Below are 10,975 nucleotides of genomic sequence, written 5' to 3'. Positions count from 1 at the left end.
AAGAGCCAAAGGATAGCGCCCAAGCCCAGAGTTCAGGCCCCACGACTGGACCCAAAAAAAAAAAAAAAAGACTATAAAACTTACAGATTTCCACAAGAGTCAGAAGTTAACACACAATTAGATTTTTTTTTTTTTTTGGGTCCAGTCATGGTGCCTGAACTCTGGGCCTGGGCGCTGTCCCTCAGCTCTTCAGCTCAAGGCTAGCATTCTACCACTTGAGCCACAGCGCCACTTCCGGCTTTTCTCTTTTTGCTTATGTGGTGCTGAGGAATCGAACCCAGGGCCTCAGGCATGCAAGGCAAGCGCTCTACCACTGAGCCACCTTCCCAGCCCCTAGATTTTCTTTCATGTCAGATTTAAGAAGTATTTGACATGGGTGATAAGGATGACATAGGAGACAGACTGCCGAGATTCTTGCTTTGGGAAGATGGAAATTTGAATACTATGAAATTGAGGACTTAGTGACAAAAGAAAGACGTATAATGTAATAATTTCGCTTTATTTTTCATCACTTGAATTATTTTTAAATAATTGTACAAACAGGTTGCAACATGGCAGTCTGCACGTACAATGCATTTTGATCAGTGTCTCCCCTTCAATATTTTCCCCATGGTTTTATTTTAAAAGAGTATAAATTTTGGTACCTATCTTATCTTCTCATTGATTAGAGACAAATACTAATCTTTAGTAATCTAGTAACCTAAATTTGTTAAGTGTTAGAACAACTTTTTTTTTGTCGGTTGTGAGGCTTGAACTCTGGGCCTGGGCGCTGTCCCTCAGCTCTTCAGCTCAAGGCTAGTGCCCTACCACTTGAGCCACAGTGCCACTTCTGGTTTTCTGAATGGTTTATTGTAGATAAGAGTCTCACAGCCTTTCCTGCCCAGACTGGCTTTGAACCATGATCCTCAGATCTGAGCCTCCTTAGTAGCTTGGATTACAGGCATGAGCCACCAGTGCCCAGCTAGAACAACTTTCTAAACAACAGAAAGCACATCACAAGGGTAGAGATGTAAAACACAAAGGGGAAGGAATAAGCCAGACATGCTGGCACACACCTGTAATCCTAGCACTTAAGAGACTAGAGAAGGAAGATGGTAGGTTCAAAGCCAGTCTGGACTACACAGGCAGACTCCATCTCAAAAAGCAAAGAAATAAAAAATTATATTTGGAATGCGTGAAAGATATTTGAGTAAAGTGGACGGATGCAGGTGACTCACCCCCTATAATCCTAGCTAGCTACTCAGGAGGCTGAGATCTGAGGATCATGGTTCCAAGCCAGCCCAGGTAGAGAAGTTAGTGAGACTCTTATCTCCAATAAACTACTCAGAAAAAGCCAGATATGGGCCTGTGGCTCAAGTGGTTGAGTTATCCTTGAGAGAAAAAGCTCAGGCATACCCAGGCCCTGAGTTCAAGTCCCAGGACTGGCAAAACAAAACAAAGTAGATATTTTAGTAAGACATGCTTTAAAAAGTAAAGTATAACTCAGTTTTCTTGGTCAGAGACCTTCATAAGGACCCCTCGATTGGGAGTGTGAAGAAGGACAGCTCCTCACACCCAAGTAGCTTTCTCAGGTTTAGGGGTGAGGACAAAAGGAAGCTAATGCTCATCAAGAGATGGTAAGATGAAGTGGAGAGGGTGCTGTGGAGAACACAGAGGAAGTGGTGGATGAATTGCTGCCCGTATCACTGGAACTCCCGAGCTGCATCCAGAACTATCTGAGTATCCAACCATATGCCCAAGGAAGCGAGACCAGGCTGCCACCACCCAGCTGGGACCACAGAGACGTCCCAGTCCCGTGGCAGCCACTGGGGAAAATCACTCCGGGATAACTCCTTCACAAGGCTTTCAGAAGGGTGTTGTCTCGTAAGAAGTGGCTTTCATTTCTCTAATCTTAACTTCCCAGTTTCTTTCATTTACTCTACTTCCGTTCATGAATTTCAGTTGTGTTGATCTAAAGGGAGGGAGGGAGAAAAGAGTTGTTAACTGTCCTAGGAAAAGGGGAAGTTACAGATTCACGGGGTGAATCCAGCGCTTTTATTTTTACTCTGTGTGTGTGTGTGTGTGTGTGTGTGTGTGTGTGTGTGTGTGTGTGTGTGTGTGTGTGTTCGCTAGTACTAGTCGTTTTGAATTGCGATCCTCAGATCTCAGCCTCCTGAGTATCTAGGATTACAGGTGTGAGTCGCCAGTACCCAGCAGCATTTTTATGTTTAAAAGGAAAAGAATCCCATAGTGAAACACTCCTGGGTAACTAATACATACTTTTTTTTAAAAAAAGAATGACAAAGAAAGTCAAATGTGCAGCTGGGAAGGTGTGGTAATAGTGCTTGCCTCGCATGCATGAAGCCCTAGGTTTGATTCCTCAAGCACCACAGAAAAAGCTGGAAGTGGTGCTGTGGCTCAAGAGGTAGAGTGCTAGCCTTGAGCAAAAGAAGCTCAGGGACAGTGCCCAGGCCCTGAGTTCAAGACTCATACACACACACACACACACACAAAAGTGAAACAGGCTCAGATGTTGGGATGACTGTAGAAGGGACAGAACAGAAGGAAAATGGACTAAGATTTGACCTAGATTGAATTTTTCTGGCATAGATTGTATAATAATAATAACAATAACAATAATAGAGACTCATGTTAGTGGTGCTGGTGGCTCATGCATGTAATCCTAGCTACTCAGGAGGCCAAGATCCAAGAATTGCTGTTTGAAGCCAGCCCAGGAAGGAAAGGCCATGAAACACTGATCTCCAATTAATTACCAAAAAATGAGAAGTAGAACTGTGGCTCAAAGTGATAGAGCACTAGCTTTGAGCAAAAAAAGTTCAGGGACAGCACCTGGGCTCTGAGTTCAAGTCCAGGACCAAGAACAAACAAACAAACAAGAAACTTGTAATATTTTTAAGCAGGAGGACTGGAATGGAGGGCTGAGATGGAAGAGGTAAGACTGATCAGGATGCATGGTGTACATGTGCAGACATGTCTAGAATGACATCCCCCCAGTACAGCTAATACAAGCTAATAAAACTTAAAAGTGAAGTAAATCAAAAGTATCTGATTCAGCTGGGTGCCGGTGGCTCACGCCTGTAATCCTAGCTACTCAGGAGGCTGAGATCTGAGGATCGCGGTTCAAAGCCAGCCCGGGCAGGAGAGACCGTGAGACTCCTATCTCCAATAAACCACCAGAAAACCGGAAGTGGCGCTGTAGCTCAAGTGGTAGAGTGCTCGCCTTGAGCTGAAGAGCTGAGGGACAGGGCCCAGGCCCAGAGTTCAAGCCCCACAGCCGACCAAAAAAAAAAAAAAAAAAAGTATCTGATTCACCATGAAATAATTAAAATGACATTCTTCCATTAACATTAGCCAGTATTTTAATTTCAACCCAGTATGTTGCCTTTTTAGTGGCTCTTTAAAGCAAAATGATAACCTTAGTTGGGCACCCGTGGCTCATACCTGTAATCCTTGCTATTCAGAAGGCTAAAATATAATGATCAAGGTTTAAAACCAGCCTAAACAGGAAAGTCCCTGAGACTCTTATCTCCAATTAACCACCAAAAAGTGGAAGTGGAGTGGTGGTTCAAGTGGTAGAGGGCCAGCCTTGGATAGTGCCCAAGCCCTGAGCTCAAGCACCGGTACCCACACACAGACATACAAAAGGATATCCTTGTTAGCAAGTGCAGAGAGACAGTGAGGAAATACGGACACCTTTCTGACTGCCCGTGGACACACATAAGCGAGTAGAACAATCTAGAACAAAGAAGGATCTAAGTACTCTGATTTCCCACCCATCACTCCTCTCATAATAAGTCTACCTTGTCACAGAGACACTTGTGGATGATGAGTCAAGAGCTATTTACTACTGAAACCTTTCATCTTACTTCCTACTACTCTTGTCTGAAAATCAGAATCTTGTCTGTAACATGTTATTTAGTAGCACAATCTATTATTATTATTGTCATTACTATTATTAAATAGCACAAAATATAATGAAAAATATATAGGGTAAAAAGTGTGCTCTCCGAACAACGCCATCCTAGCTCAGCATCATGTTGTCTGTATCATATCAAACGCTTTCTGCATTTACCTTGAAGGAAAACACTGCGTGAGAAGGAGAGGCCTTGAGTTTAAGACCTCGTATTGACCTAAAACCGAGCTGGGGAGAATGATCGAAGGCATGGCATCAATCCATTAACAGACTTGTGGAATCCAAACTCCTTTATGCAACTATTTAAAGATTAAAAACAAATAAATAAAATAAGCTGGGCTGGGCGCTGGTGGCTCACGTCTGTAATTCTAGCCACTCCAGAGGCTGCGATCTGAGGATTGCAGTTCAAAGCCAGCCCAGACAGGAAAGGCCATGAGACTCTTATCTCCAATAAAAACCACCAGAAAACCGGAAGTAGCGCTGTAGCTCAAGTGGTAGAGTGCTAGCCTTGAGCTGAAGAGCTAAGGGACAGCACTCAGGCCCAGAGTTCAAGCCCCATGACCGACCAATTAAAATAATAATAATAAGCTGGATGCTGGTGGCATATGCCTGTAATCCTAGCTACTCAGGAAGTTGAGATCTGAGGATCATGGTTCAAAGCCAGGCCAGGCAGTAAAGCCCATCCTCTTAATCTCCAATTAACTACCAAAAAAAAACTGGAATCAAAGCTGTGGCTGAATACTAGCCTTAAGCAAAAAAGCTTAGAGACAGCACCCATGCCCTGAGTTCAAGCCCAGTTCCAGAATTATCACTAAATAAACAAATTAACAACAAAGATAAATCTGTCCGTACTTACATAAATATTGAAGAGTGCTTGTAGTGATTGATCTACTGTAATTTGATTCAATTTAACAAATTTTCGGTGAAGGCCAGTATTGGACGCTTCAGAGAGATTCTGAACTGATCGATCCGAGCCGTCTCCCTCACTCACACAGGTGTGGGTGGGGAGGCCTGGGCCCCAGCGGGGAGGGAACACACGATGGACTGTGACTTCTCAGAAATCACTCTAGGCCACCTTCTCTCCAAATGCAAGCTGCTGTGTCTGTTAAATAAGGATGAATCACTTCGCCATTGGTACTGTCAAAAGATAAATAGACAAAGAAATAGAAATGGTGATTGCAAAAGATAAATAGAGATAGCATCTAGCTTTGTGAAATAACAGTGTTCACATCTAAATTTCTCTTTTGCATGTCCACCACTTCCACAGTCAGAAGAGAAAAACTGACATGGGCTTTCAGCCTGGCCACAAGATCAACCACTCCTGTCCGCAGGACAGGAAAGGGTGACACAAAGGGCGTGGCCATCTGCTTGTCTAGTGAGGCAAGAGAAACCAATTACACCCTCACCCCACTCCATCGGAGCCCCACCCACCCTCTGCCTCCTTACCACCATCTGGCCCCCTCCCCCCCATCCATCTTCTTCCTGGATCCTTTGGCTGGAGCAAGCCTGCTAGAATAGAGACAGGCAGGCTTCGGTGGCACCTTGAGCTACGAATTTCTGAAATTGGAAAGAAAATACACCAATCATTTCCTCCTTCTCAACAATGCTCTCTCTTTCACTAATCCTTATTATCTTATCTAAAACATCTTTTCTTTTCTGTCCAGGAAAATTGGTAGGTCTGCAGTTAAGAGGGCCTCATAATTGACAGTTGTATCATAACCTATTTTCTGCAGTGAGTCTTCTCTACCAGTTTCACTTAGGGTGCCAGAGGCAGAAATGAGCTGCAAAATGATTCATTCAATAGTATATTTCACCAGGAAGCCACAGGAAATGATAAGAAGACACGTTTAGCATGAAATAGCAATGAAAACTCAAAAGCCACCACTCATTAAAGAGATCCAAGGTGAGCAGGCCAGCAGCAAAGACTAAAACTTTGAGATTATCACTGAATTAAGAGTGAACCTTCTAACAGGTAAACAAATACCAGCTAGCTAATAACATAGAAATAAGATAGCCACCTGAGAAACAATATAATCTGGATAAACCAATGTTTATTTGCCTACTTTCTTTTAAAATTAAATCCTGTTAACCTAAAGGTTTGATTTTTCTTTCCCTGTACTTCTTTCTTGGTGTAACTTTTGTATTTTTTGACAGTAAATTCTTAAACAAAAAACCCCACGAAACTTTAATAGATAATTCATGACAAAAAGAACAGAACACACACTGTGAAATCTAGAAAGCTTAGCCAGAAAGCAGTAGCTCACGCCTGTAATCCTAGTTACTCAGGAAGCTGAGATCTGAAGATCACAGTTCAAGGCCAGCCCAGGCAGGAAAGTCCCTGAGACTCTTTTCTCCAACTAACCACCAAAAAACTGGAAGTGGCACTATGGCTCAAAGTGGTAACAGACAGCACCCAGGCCCAGGGTTCAAGCCCCATGATGATGGGGGGAAAAAAAGAAAGAAATCTGGAAAGCTGTAAATATTGGTTCAGAATGAGTCAGCTGTAGATCATCTTGCTATGAAAAGACTTGAAGCATCATTACATTTCAAACCCACCCACATAAACATTCCTTCACAAAGAAAGGAACTGTTCAGAATTTATATCATACTAAGAGAAATTGCCCAGGTACACCTTTTTATTTTGGTCGGTTGTGGGACTTGAACTCTGGGCCTGGGCGCTATCCCTGCGCTCTTCAGCTCAAGATGAGTGCTCTACCACTTGAGCCACAGCGCCACTTCCAGTTTTCTAGTGGTTTATGGAGATAAGAGTCTCCTGGACTTTTCTGCCGGGGCTGGCTTTGAACTGTGATCCTCAGGTCTCAGCCTCCTCAGGAGCTAGGATTATAACCTTTCTTTAATTGATTTATTTTAATTTATTTACTCGTGCTAATTCTGGGACTTGAACTCAAGGCCTGAGCACTGTCTCTTAGCGTCTTTATCTAAGACAAATATGCTATCCCTTGAGCCCCAGCTCCACTTCTGGCTTTCCCCTTCTCTTCCCCTTCTCCTTCCCCTACTTCTCTCCTCTATATCCTTCCCCTTCCACTCCTCCTTCTTCTAAAACTGGGGCTTGAACTCAGGGCCTGGACACTACACTGTCCCTGAGCTTTTTTGCTCAAGGCCAGTGCTCTACCACTTGAGCCACAGCTCAGCTTCCAGATTTTTGGTGGTTACTTGGAGATAGGAGTCTCTCGGACTTTCCTGCCCTAGCTGGCTTTGAACCACAGATCTCAGCCTTCTGCGTAGCCAGGATTACAGATGTCTAGCAATGGTTTTCTTTTTTTAATTTATCAAGTTCACTCTTTGAAGCTGCTGTCTCAGGGCCACTGCGCTGGAAAGCTCACAGCGGACTTAGCTCCAGCTAAGAAAGGCCTGAGCTGCCTCTTAGCGCAGCTGCCAAACCCTGGAGCTGTGTGGCAAACCATTTCTTCATTTCTAGACGGGATCCTGAGTTTGTCCTAGACTTCCCTCTTTCTGTGTCATTAATCACCTGGTGCCTACACCTACAATGCACTTTCTACTTTTTTGGGGGGGTCCAGTCGTGGGCCTGAACTCTGGGCCTGGGCGCTGTCCCTCAGCTCTTCAGTTCAAGGCTAGCGCTCTACCACTTGAGCCACAGCACCACGTCCAGCTTTTTTCCTTTTTGCTAATGTGGTGCTGAGGAATCAAACCCAGGGCTTCATGCATGCAAGGCAAGTGCTCTACCACTGAGCCACCTTCCCAGCCCCCAATGCTCTTTCTACTTAACCAGAGTAGGCCCAGATCTTCCCGGTATCTCAAACTTCAGCCAAAATAGCATTCTTCTCTTTCCCAGCCCCCAGCTGAATTTACCTTCAACACAAATCAAATGGATTCCAGAGAGATGACTGTAGACACAGTGCTTAGATGGTTTTGACCGGGCCGGGGAGGGTTATTAGGAGATAGAAGGACCACTATGGTTCTCAGGGCTGGCTGGGGGTGCCAAGGAAAATAGTAGTAAAGGAAATACCCTCCCTGCTGCTTCCTAGCATTGTTGAGCCCTGTATGTCTACCTCATAGGTCACTTCCTGGAGTCTTCTTTAATATCAAGACAAATGTTTCTTTACAATTATTGATATCCTGTACATAGTTGTGATAGAAGAACTACACACAAGCCAGGTATCAGTGGCTCATAACTGTGACCCTATCTATGGAAGAGGACTGAGACTCAAAATCTACCTAGACAGAAAGTCTTTGAGACTACATCTCCAAAGCCATGACCAAAAAAGCCAGGCTAGACTCCAGCTTTGTTCAATTGGTAGAGTGCCAGCTAAGCAAGCCCAAAGTCTTGAGTTCATATTCTAATACCAAGACATACACACATACAGACAGAGACAGAGACAGAGAAATATATCATCAGCTCCCCTTAATACTCCTGGGGACTAAATCTAAGAGCCCATTACTCCCACACAATGACACCCAAATCTATGGATGCGCAATCACTTAGATACATATAGTCCTTCTGTTGATGTCATTGCTAGACGACTTATAACAGATACTAAAATGCACATGCTATGTGAACTGTTATGCTCTGTTGCTCAGGGAGTAACAAAGAGAAAGAAGCCTGTCCATTTTCAGTACGGACAAAATTTTTCTCTCCTTGAGTACTTTCCTTCAGTAAGTGGTTGAGTCTGCAGATGAAGCCGTAGAGAAAGAGGGCTAACTATATTTGGTTTATTTTTCAGTACTGGGAACTGAACCCCAAACGCTCAAGCTTGTATTCTACTATTTGAGCTATACCCCCAGCCCTTTTATTCAAAAGAAAATTATTGTGATTATGAAGGGGATGGACCGAGGGGTTAGGTCAGGTAAAGAACACATTTCTTACAATGGAGGGGGTAACAATGTTCAAGAGGAAGTGTACTCATTACCTCACTCATGTAACTGTAACCCTCTGTATAGTATCTTTACAATAAAAAAAAAAAAAAAAAAAAGAACACATTTCTTTTTGGACAATGTCACCCGCTCCCTGTTCTCTTCCAGTTTTTCCCCCACCAGTTGTATAGTTCATTGTCCACACAGTGTCTGGTGAGGACCACTGCTGCATTTGTTCACCCTTTGTCCCTCCATTTCTGTGTCCCTCCATTTACTCTCCCAAAGACAGATAGACAAACAAGACAGAAAGAAAAGAAAACAAAAACAGCACCAAAGAAAAAAACCTCACTTCCATTTCCTGGAATTTGGTTTTTTGGGGGGTTTTTTGAGTCCGGTCGTGGGGCCTGAACTCTGGGCCTGGGCGCTGTCCCTCAGCTCTTCAGCTCAAGGCTAGCGCTCTACCACTTGAGCCACAGCACCACTTCCGGCTTTTTTCTTTTTGCTTATGTGGTGCTGGGGAATCGAACCCAGGGCCTCATGCATGCAAGGCAAGCGCTCTACCACTGAGCCACCTCCCCAGCCGCTGGGATTTCTTTCTTCCTTCCTATCTTTCTTTCTTCTTTCCTTCCTTCCTCTCTTTTCTTTCTTTCTTCTTTCCTTTCTCTCTTTTCTTTCTTTCTTTTTTCTTTCCTTCCTTCCTCTCTTTCTTTCTTTCTCTTTCTCTCTCTTTCTCTTTCTTCTTTCCTCCCTCCCTCCCCCCCCCCCTTTCTTTCTTTCATCAGTCATGGGGCTTGAACTCAATGCCTGGGCTCCACTAACTTTTGACTGTGCTGGCCTGTCCTCAGATTGCTATCTTCCTGTCTCTGATTCCTGAGTAGCTGGGATTATAGGTATAAACTGTCATACAGTTTGATCTTTAGCCTCAATTCTTGGCACAGAGCTTCTAAAACCCTTGTCATTTCCAAAGAGATAAGGTTCACAAAAATCCTTTGTTATGCACAGTAAGCCAAGTTCTGCGGTACCAGAGATCTTGCTTATGAGGCAACTCTTGGCAGGCTCTTAGCTAGCTTTAGGATGCGCATGGTTGCCAGAGGAATAAACTCTAGGATTAAAGGGTTAGAATTTTTGTTCCCATCCCCTGACCTCTGGAGGGGACAGGGGTAGGAGATTGAGTTAATTGCCCACGAACGGTGATTTAACCAATCATGCCTATGTAATAGAGTTTCTCTTTAAAAAATAAAAAATAAAAAAATAAACTAGCCAGGCACCTGTGGCTCATGCCTGGAATCCTAGCTACTCAGGAGGCTGAGATCTGAGGATTGTGGTTCAAAGCCAGCCCGGGCAGGAAAGTCCCTGAGACTTATCTCCAATGAACCACCAGAAAACCAGAAGTGGCTCTGTGGCTCAAGTGGTAGAGCGCTAGCCTTGGGCTCCAGAGCTGAGGGACAGCGCCCAGGCTATGAATTCAAGCCCCACAACTGACCAAAAACAAAAACAAAGAAAAAGACAACCTTGTCTAAAAAATAGAGCAAAGATTTATAACTGTAACCCCCCTGTACATCACTTTTATAATGACAATTTTTTAAAAAATTAATGGGGTATAGCATGTCCAGATTGGCAGATGCGCCCACAGGCTGAGCCAGTGGGTACCCCAACTCCAAGGAGAATGCTCGTGTGCCCGAGAGCCTTACAATCTCACCCTATGACCCCACCTCACCGTTCACTTGTGTCCTTTGGAATATCTTTCACATGAAGCCAGATTTAGTAAAGATCTTAGCTCATTTAGGCTGCTGTACCAAAGATAACAAAGACTGGAGGGATTAGAGAGCAGAATTTCGTTGCTTGTATTGCTGGAGGCTGCAGTCTAAGATTACGATTCTGGCAGATGCAGTATCTGGAAGTGCCCATCTCCTAGTTCACAGGTGGCTGTCTTTCCGCTCTGTTCTCACCAATGGGAGCTTGTGGACCTTATTAAAAGGATTTTGAGCCAGGTGCTGGCAGCTCATTTGTAATGCTAGCTACTCAGGAGGCTGAGATCTGAGGATCATGGTTCAAAGGCAGCCCCACCAGGTAAGTCCATGAGACACATATCTGCAATTAAGCACCAAAAAAGCCGAAGTGGAGCCGTGGCTCAGGTGGTAGAGCACCAGCCTTCAACACAACAGCACCCAGGCCCTGAGTTCTAGCTCCAGGACCATGAGGGTTCCTCCTGTGAATAGTGTATATCTT

The 10,975-nt window shown here is 44.2% G+C and overlaps 1 non-coding gene across 1 annotated transcript; it reads right to left on the bottom strand.

Annotated features, from left to right (window-relative positions):
- Nucleotides 1-9,254: 9,254 nt before the first annotated feature.
- Trnaa-ugc (transfer RNA alanine (anticodon UGC)) lies at nucleotides 9,255-9,323 on the bottom strand. Its single transcript has one exon. It is a non-coding gene; the product is annotated as a tRNA-Ala (tRNA).
- Nucleotides 9,324-10,975: the final 1,652 nt, after the last annotated feature.

The sequence above is a fragment of the Dipodomys merriami genome, unplaced genomic scaffold, assembly GCF_024711535.1.
Source record: "Dipodomys merriami isolate MVZ:Mamm:240054 unplaced genomic scaffold, mDipMer1.0.p SCAF_72, whole genome shotgun sequence".
In the NCBI taxonomy this organism is placed as follows: domain Eukaryota; kingdom Metazoa; phylum Chordata; class Mammalia; order Rodentia; family Heteromyidae; genus Dipodomys; species Dipodomys merriami.
Note: the sequence above shows the minus strand (reverse complement) of the source record. Positions and strands in the feature narration are given on the sequence as shown.